This window comes from Thermobia domestica, chromosome 14, assembly GCF_964235325.1.
Source record: "Thermobia domestica chromosome 14, izTheDome1.hap1.1, whole genome shotgun sequence".
Lineage (NCBI taxonomy): Eukaryota > Metazoa > Arthropoda > Insecta > Zygentoma > Lepismatidae > Thermobia > Thermobia domestica.
The window spans coordinates 73,677,754-73,699,415 of NC_137467.1; the positions used below are offsets into that span (position 1 = coordinate 73,677,754).

The 21,662-nt window shown below is 34.4% G+C and overlaps 1 protein-coding gene across 2 annotated transcripts in view; it reads left to right on the forward strand.

The window, feature by feature from the left end:
* The first annotated feature begins 5,160 nt into the window (after window positions 1-5,160).
* The window catches only part of LOC145669734 (T-complex protein 11-like protein 1), a 195,505-nt gene continuing 179,003 nt past the window's right edge, over window positions 5,161-21,662 (forward strand). Inside the window, exon 1 of one of the 2 annotated variants that reach the window (XM_081738065.1) lies at window positions 5,161-5,320. The gene's annotated coding sequence lies outside the window, so the exon portion shown is untranslated. The remainder of the gene's footprint in view (window positions 5,321-21,662) is intronic. The other variant, XM_081738064.1, reaches the window with a different exon arrangement.

Below are 21,662 nucleotides of genomic sequence, written 5' to 3' on the forward strand. Positions count from 1 at the left end.
TCAGAATTGTGTCTTCATTATTTTCTCACAGTAATTTAGATTCAGTAACCTACTTGTTTTCGTATCTGGAAAAGAATAAGTACCGTAAGACGGGGTTACCTTGCACAAGATTTAAGGACTTTTAAAGAAATTCGCATGTAACTTACAAACGTAATGATTTAGAACACTGTATTTTAAACATATAATAGCTAGATACATAAGGAAAACATCAGCGCAAGTTCATTAATAAACAGTCAGTATGACCGTATAAACTTTGTTGCAAAGTAACCCCATAATTGCACAACATACAAAAAAGTATGTTCAACATAAGAACATAACGTTTCTGTGCAATGTTAACCCTTCAGTATTTATACATTTTGCTTTCTACTTTCTACATGCAGTCTATAAATATTGATATTAGAATGAGGGTACCGGTATCGATACTTAATATGAATTACCAGTAATTGTAAACTAAATTATGTATTTTCTGGTACCGGCACAACTCAGGAACAGAAAAAAATCCCCGTGAACTGATTTGCCTTGTTTATTCCTTACATCCAAGAATACCATCCCAACCGTAATCAGTGGAAGATGTACGGGGTTTGAGACTTTCAGGCTGAAGCCCACTCAAATTACATGGTTTCTTCTTTTAAAAAAATCTAATGTTAATAATTCCTATGCGTATAAGCTTCAAGCCTTCCCCTCCCCAAAAAAAGAGTCTAGTGATCTCTAAAAAAACGAATCCTTTGTGAGAGAAACCCCTCTCAAACTATTTTTCTGGATCCTCCACTGTTCATAATTTATTTTCCAACAAGAAATTCATCCCGGCATCTTCCTAAATAGGAAATTTACCTAAATTTAGAATACAGGAGGTTTCAGTAGTAATAATTTCTTATCTAGACCGGTATTTCTTATCTAGTATTTTGGACCGGTGCAAAGTAACCTCGAGTAGAGGCTAAAACCGCCTTCTCCCAGTTTTACATTTTTTATGACTTTAAACGTTTCAAATTTCAATTTCAACTATTGCATCAAAGTCCCATTATACACAGTAGTATTCTACGAAACTGTCTTAACTTTGACGGAAATTCTTTTATGTGATATCTTTCAAATTTTGTCGGCCTTTACATACCTCTAGAATAACTAAACCTCCCGGTAATTAGAACTGATGTTAACCATCAACATTATATTATAGCCAAAATACAGTTAGATGTTCTATCTTACGCTGGCAGTTGAAACTTCCTCTTGACAGTTCATGGTTCTACCGACAGAGGACTGTGAAACTGTTTTCATATTTTGTGCAAAGTAACTCCGTCTTACGGTATACTAATTTATATCGTACTGACATACTGTACATTTTCCAAAGTTTGATTGAAGTTTTATTGAAGGGATAGACATATTTTTTATATATTCTTAACAGTGTTAGAAGAAAAACATGAACCAAACCATCCAAACATATTTACTTATTAATAGAGCTCGGGATTTTAGGTGCTGTACTTATTTTTCTGAGGCGCTTACTGCACAAAAGAAATCAAGTCAAGAATTGCCATAACCAAAGAAGCATTCAACAAGAAAAGATCACTCTTAACTAGCAGGATTAATACTATACTAAAGAAGTTGGTCAATGGTTATATATGGAGTATTGGACTGTATGGTTCAGAGAATTGGACATTACAGAAGTTATTGAAAAAAATATTTAGAGAGCTTCGAAATGTAATGTTGAAAGAAGATGGAGAAAATAAAATGAACAGAAAGAGTAACAAATGAAGATGTTTAAAAAGGGATAGGAGAAAAGAGGATGCTTTTAGTCAGCATCCTTCGTAGGAATGCCAATTGGATTGAGCACATTTTGCGAAGATATTATCTTCTTCATGCCGCCATAGAAGGAAAGCGAGGAATAGGAAGAAGAAGAAGAACACAAGTGATGGATGATTTGAAAAATAGAAGAAAATATTGGAAGTTACAAGAGGAAGCTGAAGATAGAGAAACATCTCCACTCGCAAAACTAAATTTTTTTAAAAAAAAAGCAAGTCTCAAGAATTGCCAAAAGACAGAATAATAATAATAATAATAATGCGTAATACATCTTTTTAAAATAAAAATGACCAAATTATATTGTTCTGCAAACAAAATATTAAATAAACATTCCTAACTGTGTTTTGGTTGCACTTTTCCACATTATAAGCACTTTTTTTTCTATGTCCCCACCATTTTGCACTTATTAAATTTTGGGGGACTTTTTTGCTGCCATTTTATTCCTACAACAATTAAAATTCAAATTGATCGTATTCGACATCACATTACTTTTGCTTTAATGCATTCCCGTTAGGAAAAAAAAAGTAAAGAATAGGAAGTAAACGAAGGTGACAACATCAAACTGACCATTTTTTTTTTTTTTTTTTTTTTAATATTTGGCATCTTTTTAGTCAAAATGTTACACCTAAAATTCCTGGCTCTGTTTCTTAAGTACTGGAAGTATAATCAATATTTATTTCATTAAGTGACACAAATAACGTTCATTTTAATTCATAAATATCAGGCACGCATCACGGTTTCTGCTATAGGATGCATGGTTGTGCAACTGCGTATTTTCAGACTTCAAAAAAAAAAAAAAAAAAAAAAATCTGAAGTGTTACAGTAGTTTGAGTAAAAATTTAACTCAGCTCTTTGACACAAAGCAATATTAGTGCATTTCTTAAAAAAAAAAAAAAAAAAAAAAAAAGTTTCAAACGAGTGAGTTCCGTTTTAGAGTGAAACTACTCTAAACTTTCAAACTATGCTAATTAAATATTCAAGCTGAGAACAGCGCATCTATAAATTTTTGTTGTAATAAAGGGTAAAACTCGTAAAAGTCAAAGGCATAACCCTTATTCGAACGCTGAAAAATCTAATACTTGCTATCTCTTACTGTTCTTGCTCTATGAAGGCCAATATTGAAACCGGAAGTCAGTGGCGTATGTAAATAAGTCTTCACAAACTCCGCGGAGAGGGGAAAAAAACTTTGCCTATACAAGGAGGCGTCTTTGAGATGCTATATTTTAAAAGTGAAAATCCGGAACACTATGCTTCCTTCTTTAAAATGCGCGAAATGAAAGGGGCAAAATTACTTCACTTACTTGCACTGATGCAATAAACATAAGAACATATTTAACCGAAAAAAAAAAAACTCGTTATAATTATGAACCATGAATAGAATATCGATATTTCATCAAAGGTCTAACCCAAGATGATGCTTACAATGAAGAAGTAGGGAAATATTGGATTAAAAATTAAATGAAACAACGCAAGGTACGTTAAAAATATATATTTTCTGCATAACTTTCTCCCTGGTCTTGTTTCGCATAGTGGCTCCAGAAACACAAAGGAAATTATTCTGTAATGAAATGCAAAATTGTAACATAAAACGAGCTTTAAATATAAACTTGTACCGCCTTATGCAGAGTCGTTTTGAAGTATGATTAGCATCATACTAAAGGTCTGAGTACTGCAGGAAACAAACGTTAGTCGAACTCTTTACTATGGTTCTAATCACACGTCATAAAGACTCTGCATAAGGCCCCTACTAAAGACTTCTACTAACATATGTTTCCTGCAGTAGTCAGACCTTTAGTATGACGCTAATCATACGTCAAAACGACTCTACATAAGGCCCCTGATCTCTAGACAGATGTAAGGAGAAACACCGACAATGTCACAATAAATGTTGTTATGGATTTGTCCGTTTATATTTAACCACCTTTGTGTTTGAGCTGCTAAATCCATAAAGTGAAGAAAATCTTTTAAATGTTAAAGAAAAAAACTGTTTTTCTCTAGTTTACCGAAAACCAGGACATTTATGCGTCCTAACATTTATTTTTAGGACGGCGGGACGATCTCAATTCCGGTACGATGCCGGAAATTCCAGGACGTATAGCAACCCTATCTCTTCCTCTCAGTGGCGGATCTAGAAGGTAAATCTGGGAGGGTCAGCCGGAACCCAGACTATGATAGGCATATCATGAGTTTACTGTAAACTTGCAAAAACATATAAATAATATATTAAATTATATTAGTCGCTCTGCCCCCGGCCCCGGGGTAGATCCATCACTACTTCTGCTAGTCATAGAAGTCCAAAATGAGGTTATCAATGAATCATTGTTTTTGTAATAACGTAAAAAAATATTTTAAATAATATTTTGTTCACCAGAATATATATATATATATATATATATATATATATATATATATATATATATATATATATATATATATATATATATATATATATTGAACAAAATTTAGAAACTTGGATTACTTCATGTACGAAAGGGTTATCATACACTGACAGAACTACTTCAGGTTCTACTTGTATCCTTTTCAAAATTTCCATGTTTGGATTTTTATTATAATCTAGAAAGTTTTGGGTTTTGTTGTTTGTTTTTTTAAATAAAAGTCTCTAAGACATTTGTTCCAGTGGCGCACCCACGCGGGGGCTTCAGTGGATCCGGATCTCTTTTTAAGAAAATCCTACGTCGACATATATTTCCACACTTCCTTTGTAAAATTATGCTTATTCAGCATAAAAATGTGACTTTACACTTCATTTGTACTTTCTCTGTTCTTATAAGACACTAATTCCACCATTTTTTCTGATAATGTAGGTGGCAGTATTTAAGAACTATGTATCGTCTTATGGGATGCAAAACAACAACGGTTCAATACTATATAGATATGATGTGTTGTAATATTGGACCTTCCCAAACTCTTGGCCCCTCCCACAAAAACTTCTGGGTACGCGCCTGATTTGTTCATTCATTCATTCATTTCATTCTCTTGCAAATTGCCTTCTTCATAGGCACGGACATTGCATCCTGGTTGCCTTTATCCTTGTAATAAAACTTGGATTTGTGGATGATTGCTTTTGTTTTGAAAACTGTGTGTGAAAACACATTGGCTACTGGCTTTAACAATTAACTTTGATTTACGACAAAAGATGGAGGAGTCAGCAACAAAGATACCGAGAAGTTTGGGAAATATACCAATAGATGTCACAAGTGAACAGCAAACAATACGGTCAGTACTAGTAGTGACGCCACGCGATCAAACATCGAATTCGCACAGCCACAGCCTTCTATATACCATATAGAAGGCTATGGCACAGCTCAACATTCTGGAAAGAAAGAGAGAAGCTGTATGGTGTTGCCATCTGGTGACAAAATTAGATAATATTTTGTGATGTCACATCCGTAAACAACTTCACAGCTGATCGGAGTGTGTTATTTCAAGCTACGGAAATATAAGTGGCTTTGTGTGAATCAATCTAATAAGAACATCAGGAAGACAGAATTTGTATAATTTTCACAAGGTATGTACCTGATTAATATGTATACATTGCTGTCAGATGTTTATTAGCATACTTAATCGCTTTGTGAGAGTGTTTTGTTAATAGCTTGCCAAGTTTAATCATTTTGAGATTGATGTTGCGCTGAAGCTTTTCGTCTTCTGCTTGTTTGTATGCGTGAGCTGAAAACTGAATTAGGTTTGGGTGATATATTGCAAAATTTTATGCCAAATATATTATAACATACCGCGAATTAGGCTGAATTGTTTTAATTTGGAAAAATTTATATTTTTAAAAAGAAAATGTTATATTTTATGTAAGTTTCTATTTAACGACAGTTTTTATTCACTCCTCGCTGGACTTCTGTTACGTAGTTACGATATCTCCACCCACCACAATTACGTCAACGAAGATGATTGTCAGATAAGCAAATTAAAGAACATAGGCCTATATTCAACAAGTAAAAGAAAATTTAAGACGTTAAAAAACACAGTTATTGTTTAAATTAAATATTATACATGATATATCTTATCAGCAATTAAACTACGTGGAGCGGGATCAACTTGTGGAATCCAGATCACTTACTCGAGATTGTCTTATTGTTCCTCTATCGGAATCGAACTCAGGACCATTTACATATAAAGTACTGGGTTAGTCATTTGCCCACGAAGAGTAAAAAATACAGTTGAGATTAATTGTATTTGCTGATTTGGTTATTTCAAATACAGCACTCTGTTCAAGTCGGAGTAATGCCAGTTTAAACAATATATTTTTTGAATAGTGGTTATACAATGGGCGTCATTTGGGGCTGCAAGGGGCAGTTGTCCCGCCTATTTTTTTTTTTTTAAATAACATATCAACTATGAAAACATAGAATCTGTACTGTACTTATATTGAGGAGTCTTGCTTGCCTTCCTCTTCACTAAGCAAAATGTAAAATAATGGTACTAGCTTTTACGAATAAGTTGTTCCAACAATTTATTTGAAATCATGAATAATCGAGTACTAAATAATAGTTCGAATAGTTACTTTGAATCAGTAGCGAATATTTATTGAATTAAACTAATAATTAATTACGATACTTGAATAATACACTTCGAATCTTTTTAAACAGCACTGGTTGAAACATGCAATTTTTATAACAGCCTATAAGTACTTTTTGAACAAAATATTACCTAACTTCATTGCACAAGGCGTTTAATGGTCTGGCTCGGAAGACTGAAATGATATGTTGATGAAAGTTATGTGGGGCCATCAGGGAAGTATATTCTTTCAAACAAAGACGAAGGGGCGGATCTAATCCGGGGCCGGGGGGCCTAGGGCCCCTAGTTTTTTTGAGTAACATATCTTAAACTTGTATTTTTTTTAAAGTTTATAGTAAATTCATGATATACCTATCATAGTCTGGGTTCTGGCTGGCCCAAGACCTAAAATCATCTTCGTCTGAAATGCTTACTGAATATGATCATATGGACCACTTGGATGCAAAAGGATATAAGTCCAAAATCGAAATTTTCCACGAGAGAGCTTTGAACTTCAGTATCTTATGTAAATCGTATGAAGATAATGTTATTCACTATCAGCACGAGAAAATAAAAACTTCTAAATTATGTTTCTGGTTGCAACATTAAAAAAAAAAAAAAAAACTTTAAAGTTCTCTTCTGAAAGTTTTCCGTTTTGGAGTTACACCATTTGAGATCCAAGTGATCCATATGATCTGGGATCAAACAAGACACTCTTTGCATCAGAGATGGACCTTTTTTCACCAGTGGTCAGTGGCAGATCTAGGCTGTGGGGCTTATCTCCCCCCCTAAGTTTTGAATGACAAAAAAATTGAAGCTATTATTATGTATATTTTAAAGTTTATACTAAATTTGTAATATAACTTTCATAGTCTGGGATCTGGCTGGCCCTCCCAGTTTTTACCTTCTAGTTCTACTGCCAGTGATGTATACAAAGTGAAGTAGTTTCCTTCAACAAGATATGAAAAAATTAACATTTACCATATTAAGGTATATATAAAATCCTGAAAAATATTAACTTGAAAGCTTCAGTCCCCCTTCCTTGATGAAATACTGTGTACGCCACTGTGTATCTCTGAGCCAATGTGCCCACTTAAAATATTTTGTAATCATAAGTTATTCTCTGTGATATCATACGCACGAAATTCAGATAGTCTCAGATTCAGATAAAAAAAAAAAAAAGTATGTATTTTACTCTTTAAAAGAAGCGTTTTAGTTTAAAGGGACGTTTCTTCGGTATTACGTCACACCAGCTGGTAAGAGTGAATAAAAAAAAAAAAAAAAAAAAAAAAAAAAACAAGGAGAAATTAAAAGTTATATCCGTTTTGCTTACCCAAGCCAAGCCAAGTCAAACCAAGCGACGCTTCTTTTGCCATCCCCTTCCAGCTCCTCATCAAGGTCAAAGTCCGTCCGGTTTTTAAATTTTTGAGTACCCTCAGGGTTTATATGTGGGAGAAACTGTAGTTACATTAGAATCTAAAAAAGAGTTACGTAACATCTACTATGATTGATTTCTAAGCACGCACAATACAATATAATCTCTTAGAGCCGTATTCATAAATGTACCTTAATATTTTTTTATTATTATTATTACTCAAGATTGGTCTTAAGAAGTGAATTGCTGTTTTATAATCCCGCTCAAGGAAGATTTTGAGATATTGGTTTCAGTAATGAGAAGGTCTCTATGAAAATGACTTTATACTTAAAGATTACTCAACACACGATTTCGGTTTCGCTAATTCATATTCAAAGACAGTTGACAGCAGGAATGGTCTCATATTTTCTACAAGTTAGAAATAGCAGTCTTGATCAAGGTGCCTTTTTGCTAGGGATGCGTACGAGATGAGACAAGACAGAATTTTCTTGACAAAATTCGACTCGAGACAGCTCTTCCGATAAAGAAATATACATTTTTCGAGTCGAGACATCACTTTTACAGCACAATTTCGAGACGAGACAGCCTCAAATCTTGTCCCATGCGCATCCCTAGTTTTCGCTAAAAAAAAATTTCGAAACTTATTTATGAATAAAAGTTATGTTAAGACGGAAATTTTTATTAAAGATTAAGTTTTACTCGAGGCAAAATATTGAGTGGACCTCATTTCTGAGTACGGTCCCTAGGCTTCGGGGACTCGCTAAGTTTACTTGGCTGAATCACTAGGTGTAGTTGGTTTTACAGTGATGGTCCTAAGTGTTCTGTCGAGGGCAGATTTTAGCCCTTACATCTTAAGATAACATAGCAGGACGGTGCTATTAAGCCATAGTGGAGCAGGGGTAATATAGCCAGTTTCTTTCTCATTTGGTTCAAGAAGAGGTATAGCAAAACTGGAAATTGTGAGCTGGTGTAGCAAGAACTGTGTAATTATGGATTTATAACACAGGTAGTCCGACACGTGTACACGTCAAATATTCCTCCAGGAGTATAAAACAGCCTGATTTCCTATAGTGCTAAGGAATCTTTACAGAAGGTTTTCGGAGTAAAATGGCCATAAATGTAATTTTCGAATACGGATCACAAACGAATAAGAAAATTGCAATCCGCAAAGAAAATATATGTTAATCTGTAAATCTCATTATTGGTTCAGACATCCTCAAGCACACAGATTTCTGTCCTTAACTTCAATTTTCTGAGAATTATTATAGTTAGCAACATTCAGATCCATTCAATATAGATCTAATGAGTATAAAACTAGTGATAATATAATATTACTATTCATGCATATTTTTCGAGAAAAACGAATTTATTTGTAAACGTAGAAATTGATATACGATAACTACATCACGTATAAGATGAAACCTTTATTGAAGTATATGGTAATTTGGCTTTTCATTATGACACTAACAAGATAACACTATGTAGTATGCGTAATTACGAGGGATAATCAGAAAGTAAAGTTACAAAGCCTGCAATGAAACATGTAAATATTGTTTCATACAATCAATATAGCCAAGAGATAGTACATACATTAGGTTATTTTCCGACATAGTGTGTATATCGGTTGCAACACTTATCGCTTCATGAGATGATGAGTTTGAATATTCCCTCCTAGTAAAGATCATGTCGTTTTGGTTGCACAGAGTGCGTGAAACTCATCAGGAACAAATAAACTCACCGGCACTGTAGAATATCGTGCACAATGTGACGAACTCTTTCGAACAACATTACCCATTCTGCGGTAGCTGAAACTCTGCACAGTTGCCAACTCCATGTATTAAAATTCCCGCACACTCCTCATTCCTTTATAACAGACGAAACTACAGAAATATCTTTCTTGTAATCTTAGTTTCTGATCCTTTCTCGTAGATAAAACTCAAAACTACGATTTAATTTTGTTATATTTTAGTTTTTCTTATACTATGATATTGTCCAAAGATAAATATTAATATCAATCGATAGAACACATCGAGCTGAACTAAATGATATGCTTGAAAATAAATTAATCTCATGCGCAGTTTTTGAAAAAAATAGTTCTATGGGGCTAAAAAGTATCTCATTCGTTGCTTTTCTAATGGAATAGATTACTTATTTATGGACGGTATATAAGAGAAAAAATAACATTAAGTCAGCAAGTAAGGTTTGTGTCACCCGAGACAAACATGAAATTCGGTGCCTCCAGTTTCGGTGTCCCGTTTGCCCTCCCTTCCTAGTTGCGGTCCCGATAGGATTACATCTATTGTTGTTTCTCTTCTAACGGTGAAGCACATACTACTTGTAATAATAATAATAATAATAATAATAATAATAATAATAATAATAATAATAATAATAATAATAATAATAATAATAATAATAATAATAATAATAGTGATGCCTAATGAATAATGTAGCTGCTGTAATGGTATGAAAGGGTGAAAGTGTTGTTAGGTAACTCGTTATCTACTGCCTATGTGCAAACTTATATTCATTACGTTTTCCTTTTAGAAAAAAAGAAAACTTTTTTCGTCGTGTTCACCCAACCGGAACTGTAGAGCTGCACGTGTTTTCCGTATTTTCTGGAGCAAAAGAAACCAGGAATGGGGGATTATAAAAAAAAAGAGAGAGAGAGAGAGAGAGAGAAATAAGGAATGTAGGTCGAGCATGCTAAGCTAAGAACACAAAAATAATTTATCGTGAAATTTTGTTCCTCAGATTTCGTTCAGAGAAGAGAACAAGGCAAAGAAATATTTAGTAAAATGAAATGAAATTTTTAAGTTTTACATCCCACGATTATGCAGTGTGGGCTAAAGGAGACGGTGATGATGAGAAATTAATTAAATTGTGGAATGAAGAAAATTGGAAGGAACGGAATACCTCGAAAAAACCCACGCACACAGTGTTTGTCCACCACAAAGCTCACTTGGCACAAGCTGGGATCGAACCAAAAGAAAATATTTAGTCTGAATGGAGTAGGCCTATTCGATGTAGGAATTTCAAGTTACGTAGCTAAATACTTAGCGTTGTCATCTTTGGTTGGTACGAAAAATACCTAGTTCGATTCTCGCTGTCAGCTTGTACAGTTCGGAAGTGAAATAAAATCTTTAATTGAACATCTCACGAATATGTCCTTTAATGCAGCGGTTCCCAACCTTTTCAGATGAAATTGACAATGTTTGTAACTTAATAACTCTTGAATCACTCGATCAAATTTTCAACATAGCCTAGATAAGTTTCGGGAGCCTGGGATGGTTTTTATCATTTCACAGGGAAGAGTGAAGGGGAAAGACATTTAAAAATGATCCAAAATGACCGAGATTAGTGTCGGATCCCTAGTTTTCTTGATCACTGAGATGAACAGTGACACTTCTGACGGTGTTTAAATCCAAGCTCATTCCCCATGTAGGGATGGTATCGAGACGAGACTTTGTATAGTCTCGGTCTCGTCTCGGTTGATAAATAGCGGTCTCGATCGAAACCGAGTTGTCATATTTTTTCTTACTTACATTAATACGAGGGATACTAGGAAAGTTTTGAGATGCGGACAACTGGAATGCAGGAAGTGAATATTTTTTCCGTCAATAAACAATCGACGCAATTCAACAAAATATTGTCTTGAAAACACTTTTTCTCTTGTCCTGTGAAATTAATATTGTATGACTTACACTACTTTACTTCTCAGCTCCAGAAATAAGGTAAATTATTACTATAATATATTTTGTTTCAAATTGATTAAATGCTTTATTACCGTTTCACGTCGTGTTTAATTGACACTTTATAACACGAACTTCCCAAACGTTGTGGTGGGAGCTACTGCACTCATCGTTGCTATGTGTGGTCTCGGGTTGGATCACCAAACAAGTTAGATTCAAAGTCCAATGTTTCGCATAGTTCGCGTCTCACTGTACATTCTGTTTCTTATATAAGTTCATAAGGTCGTAATGCATTACATAAGCATATATCCAGTGCCGTACCTAGCCAGGAGCAACTGGGGCAGTGCCTCGTGGCTCTTATCCAAAAGGGTCTCGATAAAACCATTTAGGCTTACAAAATTTCTACTCTGAGAACTGAATAAATGATAATACCTAAGACATTGAAAATTTTAGTGCTATAATTTGAATAAATTGTCATGGATACTGCAGACTTATCTGTTTGTACGCCAGGAAAAATGTCGCCCCTCGGTGGGAACGAAATCAGCTTTTGAGACCCACAGAATTATTGTTACTCAACTAAATAGGACAAAGCACTAATTTGTTTCCTTTCGGAAATATCTTGTTTTACTCCTCATACTACGCTACACAGTAGTTTACGTGAAGTATAAAAAGTTTTTAATTTCTTTTTCTGATTAACCGTAGAATTTCAATGATGTCATACAGAGACGTAAGCAGGAATTTATTTCGGGGGAGGGGATTCAAAGCTTTTCGGAGTAGTCTAAATTCAGTGTGAGGGAAATTGTATTAAAATTTGTAAAATCGCCCACTAAAAGTAGGTAAAATTTATAGAAAAGTCGGAATTTCAAGGGAGGAGGAGTTTGGACCTTTCATGTAGCTACGTTGACATTTTAATAAATTATTGCCACATTTTAATTGTAAACACAGATACCCGAAGAACGAATTTTATTTTAGTATATGTTTAATTCTTGACATTTGTTTATAATACAAAAATATGAGGGGGGGGCTTCATGTTGTTAATCAGTCCCGGAGCCCCAACTACCTACGGAACGGCACTGTATATACGCTTTTTTCTTGCGCTTAACAATATGAATAGTTCCAAACTGTCATATACTTTTCTGTTTGTTGTGGAGCAAAATGAAACTGCTTTAATTTTGGATATAATTACCAAGATTAAGCCAAAAAAAAAAAAAAGAAGAAGAAGAAGAAGAAGAAGAAGAAGAAGAAGAAGAAAATAAATTTTAAACATCAAAACTATGTTTGCCACTAATTAAGTATTTTTGTTTTCTTTGTCTTCCGTTCAGCATTAACTGGTTTTGTATTATTTTAAACAACTTCTTTATTATTATTATTATTATTATTATTATTATTATTATTATTATTATTATTATTATTATTATTATTATACCACATTTACAATCGAGAGAAGAAAATCAACATCAGATTTAGAAACTGCACAAACTGACTTGGCATATGCAATTAATCTTAATATTTGAGATTTTTTTTCTTTTTTTTTTTTGTAATGAAGAAACGTATTTATTTTTCAAAATTTGCAGCCTTTGGAACAGCGAACAGTTCTTGATCTCCTTCTTATAAATGCATGCATATATTTACAAAAAACATGTACCCTTCTTAATAAATCACCAAAAACTATTGTTCTAATGTTATAGAAGCAAAGGAAAGCAACAATCATTATAAAAATTTAACACAAATACATCATTTTAAGCAGTATAACAATCACTATGCATGTGTTTGGTATCTATGAAACTGAAATAATTGTTTAAATGGCATTATGATTGTTTACGTCTTTTGGAAGCATCTACATGATGAGACGTGATATGTCAGCATATTTGCGAAATAAAGTCTTTAGAAAAAGTTAAATTTTCCATTTCTTGTAACTTTGTTACTTCATTCATTCGAAATACATCTATATATATAAAAGAGAACGTACAATTTTTTGTCCGCTCATCACGCTAATACGGCTGAACCAATTTCTTTCATTTTTGGGGGGTTATTAGGATTTGGACCCTAGATGGTTTTTATCATATCACTTTAATTTTTAATTACCAGTGTCTTGAGATAATTGACCATTCAGGTGTCCATAACGTACAAATCCTTTGTTATTAGTTCATCATAGGTAAAAATAAACGTATTTATATGCAACCCGCATGACCGTGTCACTCGGCGGGTTAACATAAATGACAGGCGATATACAGCGGAAAATAGCTTGAATCTTCTGTTTAAAATTTTTTAATTGATTTGCTTATTTTTACAGACACTTTTACAATATGCCAGCACCGGGATGACCGCAGCGAAGCGGGGCGGGTTAACATAAATGACAGGCGATATAATGTTAAGATTTACTGCAATCTTCTATGGTTTTTATCATATCACTTGAAAGCGAAAAAGTAAAAATTATCTAAGTAACAAAGTTTATTGCGTTCCGGGGTGACCGCAGCGAAGCGGGGTGAACGCTGCTAGTTATACCATAATCATAGTATTTGACGCTAAGATACATTGACGCGCATTGCATCGTCCTTGCCATTTGAGTTATTAGAGATCTTCAAAATGTTGATATTAGTGATACTGTATTGTCCTTTGTTACACTGAATAATGTATGTGGTATTGTGGTTTTAATATCTAAATTAGAAATATGTAATACCTTACTAATGCAATTTGAGAAAATACAACTTTATGTTGCGTTGGCAACAGTGCTTATTTATCTTGTGGTATTGCAGAGTAGAAGAATTTCCCCATCAATATTTCACACAACATGGTACAAAATTTTAGCATTTTTAATATATATATATATATATATATATATATATATATATATATATATATATATATATATATATATATATATATATATATATATATATATATATATATATATCCAGAGAGAGAGAGCAGTGGATTTTGTTTGGGGAGAGGCTTGAGGAACGAGTAAGAAACATTTGTGTTGTACGTGTGCAATGCGAAAAAATGATCACAAATTTATTTTCGGAGGATCTTGAGCCCGATAAACACGCCGCTGTACATCAATCAACCGTTCCCATATTATCTAACACAGCAACAAATTTTGAGTAAAGATAATTTTAATAGCTATCAATATTCGAGACGAGACCGTGACTTTGAGACTGACCTAAGTTTCGTCTCGGTCTCGTCTCGATTTATAGAGGTCTGTCTCGATGTCGTCTGTACATAAAAGTCCGTCTCGGTACCATCCTACCCATTAGTACTGCTAAGGAGGGATGGTGACGCTTAAAAATAAGTGAAAATGACCGATATTAGTGTCGAATTAATATAGTTTTTGGTGTCCCTAACTTGATTGGTGACAATTTTGGTTCCCTTTATGTCCAAAACGAGACATATTCTCCCCATGCGAAGAACTGGTATTCTGCTACTAATAATATAAGTTTTATAATAGTGCAAGCGTGTGTATTTTTATAAAATAGTGACTCTATGTAATATATATCTTTTAGCAAGTAGCGACCCTATGCAACTCCCCTCTAGGACATTTTGATCTCCCCTCTAGGACATCTTCTGTTGCCGCTGGAGGCCAGTGATGTGCCGTAAACTATAATTTTACGTCTACGCGATTGTCTACTGTAATCTATACGTAATCTACATTACACCTTTTTCCGTGTAGACTATGTAGACAACCACTATCAAATGTAAGGAACAATTTCGTTGCTCGTTTGTTCATATTTCCTCATTCAGTTCTTTCGCTTCGGTGCAGCGAGCATTTTTGCCGATCCCAAACGTTTCAACAATCTTGCCAATTTGATGTCGAGAACAGAACCCAAACAACCCCTGCGGGGCTTCTAACCCGTTCCTACTACTACTACAACTACTACTACATTAGCTGTGGATCTATATAGTGCAAGGGCAAACTTATTTTAATGAAAGAAGTTTAATGAAAATGTTTTAAAAATGATCGTTAAATCACTTTTTGAATATTATTTTTAATCTTATTTTAACGAAAGAAGTGTTATAAAAATTTATAAAAGTAGTAAAACAAAACTGTCCGTAGGCAGGATTTGATCCAGGTTGCGCTAGCCCACTCGGCTACCAGAGCCGACACCATGTGCCGTTTACTTTGTGCTATATGTAGATCATGTCTTGTGATATCGTATCTGTATCGACCAATCAGATCAGAGGATATCTGAAACGTTTGGGATCCGCAAATATGCGTGCAGCGAAAGATTAGGGAAACGAGTAACATATAAAAAGTAGAGGGAATTATCTAATCTGTATGTTTGCTATGCACATACCATTTCCTTAGATTTTCCACTTCGAGCACTGCTTTTATAATGAAATTTACAAAACTAATTCTCACCTGTGAACATTCAGTCTTGAATATGCTGTATTTGCCAATTTTTTCTTGCATATTTTACAAAATGCATAATATTTTTCATTTTCCTTCATCAAGACGAAACTAAGTATTCGAAAGTTACTATTCGCTGGTCTAGGCATTTTATTTTGTACGCAATTTCGCAAGGTAACGACAAAATAAAGCTCCTTTATTGTCCACGAAGCCATATTAAATTACGTGTTGTTGACATATTCTACATAGTCTACGTTGTTTACATTGTCTACACATAGTTGACACGTAAACGTAAACTATCGTTTTTTACGCGTAGACGCACATCTCTGCTGGAGGCGTTAACATGGACACTGACTCAAAATTGATTTTAGGTAATTATTAAATGCTTCGTGATTTTTAAATTCTAAAATTTTGCTAATACACTGTGGGACTGTGCATGTCAGTGTGTCATGACACACCGGTTAGGATCCACTGCTTTAAGGTAAAGGAGGCAGGTGATTAATTGAATATGAATGAAAGAATAGAAATGGTGGAATGGGAAAACGGGACATCCCCGAGAAAACCCACAACATGATGATATCACAAACTCACAATGCTTGTTATCAAGTGAGGGAAGCTATATGAGACATGGACTTACAGCTGAATGTAGAATCCGAACCACATGAGCTCCCACTGGGAATCAATCCCGGATCTTCCACGCCAAAGGCGGCACACGAAGCACTTAGCCACGAGGGAACTCCTGAGTACTTTAGAAAGCCGAAAGAACTTACGTGGCTAGAATTAGGCCCGTATTCAAATTATCTGTTATCTGTACAGTGTTATGTGCCTTTCAAGCCATTGTAAGGCTCTAGTAGAAGATCCATTAATCTGTTTCTAAGACAAGCAAGAGAATGATTTGTTAAAGCTTGTAAAGTTATCTAAAACACAAAACAATTGAAAAATATACCACTCTGCTGCAGTTTCTGCTGTGGATCCTAATTCAAATTTCATTGAAAGACCCGCCCTGAACGTGTTGTGAAGTTGTCTCATGAACTTGTTCAGGCGAGGAGTAGACACTGTCTTTTATTTATATAATGATTGCGGAAGATTTGGCCAGCATCCAAGGACGGAAAAAGTATTTCTTATATTATCTTACAGCCGAGGTTGCAGGTCTCTAGAATCTGGTTCACTGGGATTTTTCCCCTTTCAGAAAGCTGTTGATATACAACATAAACATATAAGAGAGAAACAAGTTTCCATAAATACTTTTTATCAGTTTCTTCTAATTAAATTTTGTAAAACATAACGTGCTGTGCCTTGGCTTTTCTTATCAGATTGCTCTCTGTTCGTGATCTCTCATGTAGACCGTAATTGTTTGCGTTTTGTTTTTTAAATGCCATACACCCTATCTGTATTCGCTATATTGGCCTTATTTCACAATCTACTTCGTTTGTTTGTTTATTGATTTATCTTTAACAATTACGGCTTCGCTTTGAAAAAAATCTGTACTTCCTTTTCATTTATTTTTATATATAGTATTTTCATTTCAATTATTATTATTTTAAATTTATTCCATGTATAAGAAACACTTTCTTCCAGAAAATTTTGTCCTAGGTGGGGATTAAAATGTGAGAGAGCAGCAGTGGAACATTGTTTGCTAAAAGACATGCATATGACATGTAGTCGCAATTTACCTTATCTCCGGGGAGACAGTAAGCTAACTTCAGAGGAGGGGGAACCAGTGGCTGATGTAGAAGGTAAACACTGGAGGGGGGAGGATGAGTCAGAACCGAAACTATGATACGTATATCATGAGTTTATATAAACTTTTAAAAAATATATAAATAATAGCTTAAATTATTTTTGTCACTCAAAGAACTGGGTGGGGGCTTAGGCCCCCGGCTTCGGTCTAGATCCACCACTGGGGAAAACCCTCGGGAATTATGCCTAGAAGAAACACTGGTAGGAAATACGTGCTGAATTGGATGCTTCAGATTCGTCTAGAACAGGGGTTCTCAACTTTTTCCCTTGACTTACCACTGTAAGTTATCCCTTTGTCAAAGAAGATGAACATCACCCTACTCTGAACGTTGAAATACAATTGAGTCGTCTAAAACAAGCAAAATCTAAGCGTAATGTAACGGGATATAATTTTAGAAAGGCAGACTTCAGAAAACTTTACACTGAACTTGGGCGGGTAAACTGGGACTATCTTGCAGGATACAGTGATGTAGACGAAGCTGTTAAATGCTTTTACGACACTATATATAGCATATTTGACCTTTGTATTCCAAAGAAAACAAAATCCCCACAAAATTATCCAACGTGGTTTACTCTGGATATAATTAAGAAAATTAAATCAAAATCATATCATCATAGGAAATTAAAAAAGAGGGAGGGGAGTAAAAATTTCCATCAACAAGAATTCAATAGATTACGGAGGGAAATTAAAAATGAGGTACGGAATGCATATAAGAATTTTGTACTAATGTCCGAGGCATCCTTAGAACAAAACCCATCCGAATTATGGAATTTTGTAAAAAGTAAGACACGGCATTTAAATGCCGAATTCATGTCTAATAATAGTAAAGAAATAAACAACGACGACGAAATCGCTAAGGAGTTTGCGGACTACTTTCAGTCTGTATACAGTAAAAGTAAAGACAATACAACAGAACAGTTAGTGTGGGTAGATAACGGTCTAAATATACTGCGTATATCATCGATAGAAATGCAGGAAATTGCTAATATAATAAAAAAATGAAATCCAAAATAGCAGTAGGACCCGATGGAATCCCAAGCTATATTGTAAAGGGTTGTATAGATCACTTCCTAACACCATTGAAAATCATATTTAATCTGTCAATTAAATCCGGAAAATTTCCTAATGAGTGGAAAACAACGAGAGTTTCTCCTATCCCGAAATCGAATAATAATAAGAGAGAAATTAAAAACTATAGGCCCATCTCAATCTTAAGCACCTTTGCTAAAATTTATGAAACAGTCTTATACCAGCGGATAATAGCACACGTGCGACCATCTATATCAGAATCACAACATGGCTTTCTTACAGGCAGGTCAACAGTCACAAATCTTAGTCTAATATCTACCTTTATAAGTAAAACACTAGACTTGGGGGGACAAGTAGATGTAATATACATAGATTTCGCGAAAGCGTTCGACAGCGTAAATCATAATAGATTGCTCAGCAAGCTTAAACAATTTAGCTTCAGCAGCGAACTCATTGATCTATTTAAATCTTACTTGGAAAACAGAAAACAATTCGTCGTGTACAAAGGGTGTAAGTCTCAGGAGTATGTACAACTATCAGGGGTGCCACAGGGGTCAAATTTAGGGCCATTGTTGTTTCTACTATTTATCAATGATCTACCGCGAAGTATACAAAACTCTCACACGCTGATATTTGCAGATGATGTTAAAATATACATGGCAATAGAAACATTAAATGACTGTAAAATGCTTCAAAATGACTTGAATGAACTGATGGAATGGTCCAAAGAGAACATCATAAACGTGAACACTAACAAATGCAATGTAATGTCCTTTACAAACCGCAAAACCCCTCAGAAATTTTCGTATAAGATGAATGACATCACTTTACCAACCTCGGATACTGTCAGGGACTTAGGGGTGGTATATGACAGAAATTTAACATTTAATAATCACATAAATCACATGATTGACCAGGCGTACAGAAACCTTGGATTTATCATCAAGATCAGTAAAGAATTTACTAGTATTACCGCCATCCGAAAGCTATATGAACACTACGTACGTACAAAACTCGAATACGCAGCCACTATATGGAACCCTTACACAAAAACAAATTTAAATAATATAGAAAAAGTTCAGAATAAATATCTAAGGTACTTGACATATAGGGAGACACAAGTATATCCGAAAACATATAATAGTCAATCTTTAAATTTAAACTTTAATACATTAAGTCTAGAACAGCGACGAATAATGCAAGATATGTTGTTCCTATATAAGTTATTTAATAATAAAATCGACTGCACCAATTTACTGCAAGAATTTAAAATACGCACTCCTACAAATGTAACTCGCCTTGAAAATTTCAATTTCTTTCACTGCGACAGATTACACACAAATTCAAACAAGAGGTCACCAGTATGGAGATTGAGTACAACCTACAATAGGTTAACAAAATGCACAATGGATTTGGATATTAATAGTAACAGCCTAAGTCAATTCAAGGAAGTCCTTTGTAATGTAATAAGAAATAATTGTAAATGAAAGAACATCAATGATATTGCAATTACATTATAACTATGTATTATAAGATGAATGTATGAATGTGTTATAGTCGCTTAATACATGTAACGGACACTGTAATTGGGTTATATAGCCTGTTGTGTCTAGCAATAAATAAATAAATAAATAAATAAATAAATAAATAAATAAATAAATAAGTTGTACGTATCACCCAGTGGCGGCTCGCGTACCACAGGCTGAGAAACCGTGGTTTAGAACAGGGGCGTCATTTGAGACTTCGCTTAAGGGGGACAAGAGCACCACCAACATAAGACTTCATCGTTTTGTACTCGTATATTAGTAGACAATCGATTAAAGTATATATATTCCTCAAACTCTTGGGGGGCAAATGCCCCCTCCTGGCCCCCTAAATGACGCCTCTTGTCTTGAACGCTGCTAATAGAATTGATAGCCCGTTCCGCAAATTGACAGTAAATAAACGTGAAATAGTACTGTTGACTGAACTAGTTATACATACTTACATAATAAGACATTGGTTGCTTTAAGTTTCAATGTCCCTTATATCCACACCGAAGTTATTTAAAATGTAGATTTACTTGAAATGGGGTCCATACTGTATGAACTCCCTCTGAGAATCAAACACAAGTCTCCCATGCCGAGTACACGTCTGCTTACTATGCCCACGAAGGAACAATAAATCCAGTTTTGATGTTGAAGAATGTTTAGTTTAATTCCAGATTTTTTAAAAAAAGAAAAAACTTTCGAGTACATATATCTGAATTAGGAACCATAAGATAAATTGCCTTCTGAACGTTTTATCTTCTAACAAATATAACACGAAGAAGATTTTATCACCTGAATATAAATAGGAATGATTTTCATTAACACTGATTATTATTATTAATACTACGAGAAATGTTCTAAACTTTATTTATTAAAAAATAGACGCATGTTACATGATCCAGATAGTAGTACAAAACTTTGAAAATAATAAATTGTGTAGCACTTACTTCAAAAAGTTCTTAGTGTTAGGAGAATTACAAGATAAGATATGGTATATGTTAATAGATATAATAAAAAATGAAATCCACGGTTTTGCCGGCTAGGCTAAAGGAGACGGTGATGATGAGAAATGGTGAAAGTGGGAGGAAACTTGATAACCCCGAGAAAATCCACACACACGGTGTTTGTCCATCACAAAGCTCACTTGGCGCGATCTGGGATTGAACCAAGGACCCCACGCATCAGAAGTGAACGCTCTACCACTGAACCACCGCGGCCTCGTAGATATAATAGAGTAGGTCCATTTTAGATATGGTGCTAAGAAACTATAATGAGGGGAAAAGAACTCAAGATGATTACTACCAACAACAAAATGTTTCGATAATTGTGTTGTGTGGTTTATTATGAGAGATCAAGCTGTAAGCTACGATTAGATCAAGCAATAAATTAAGATTGATTGAAAGATGTATTTGAAGCTGCAAATTTAAGATTGGTTGAAAGATGTAGGTCGAGCCATGCGTTAAGAGTAATTCAAAACTTTAGGTCAAGTTATAAATTAATTCAAAGCTATAGGTAAAGCTGTAAGTTTAAGATTGATTCAAAGATGCAGTAAATAAGCGAACATCCTCCGATTGAGAATGTATTAATTTCTGATTTTGACAAACTGCTGTATTTGCCTTATCACTGTTTT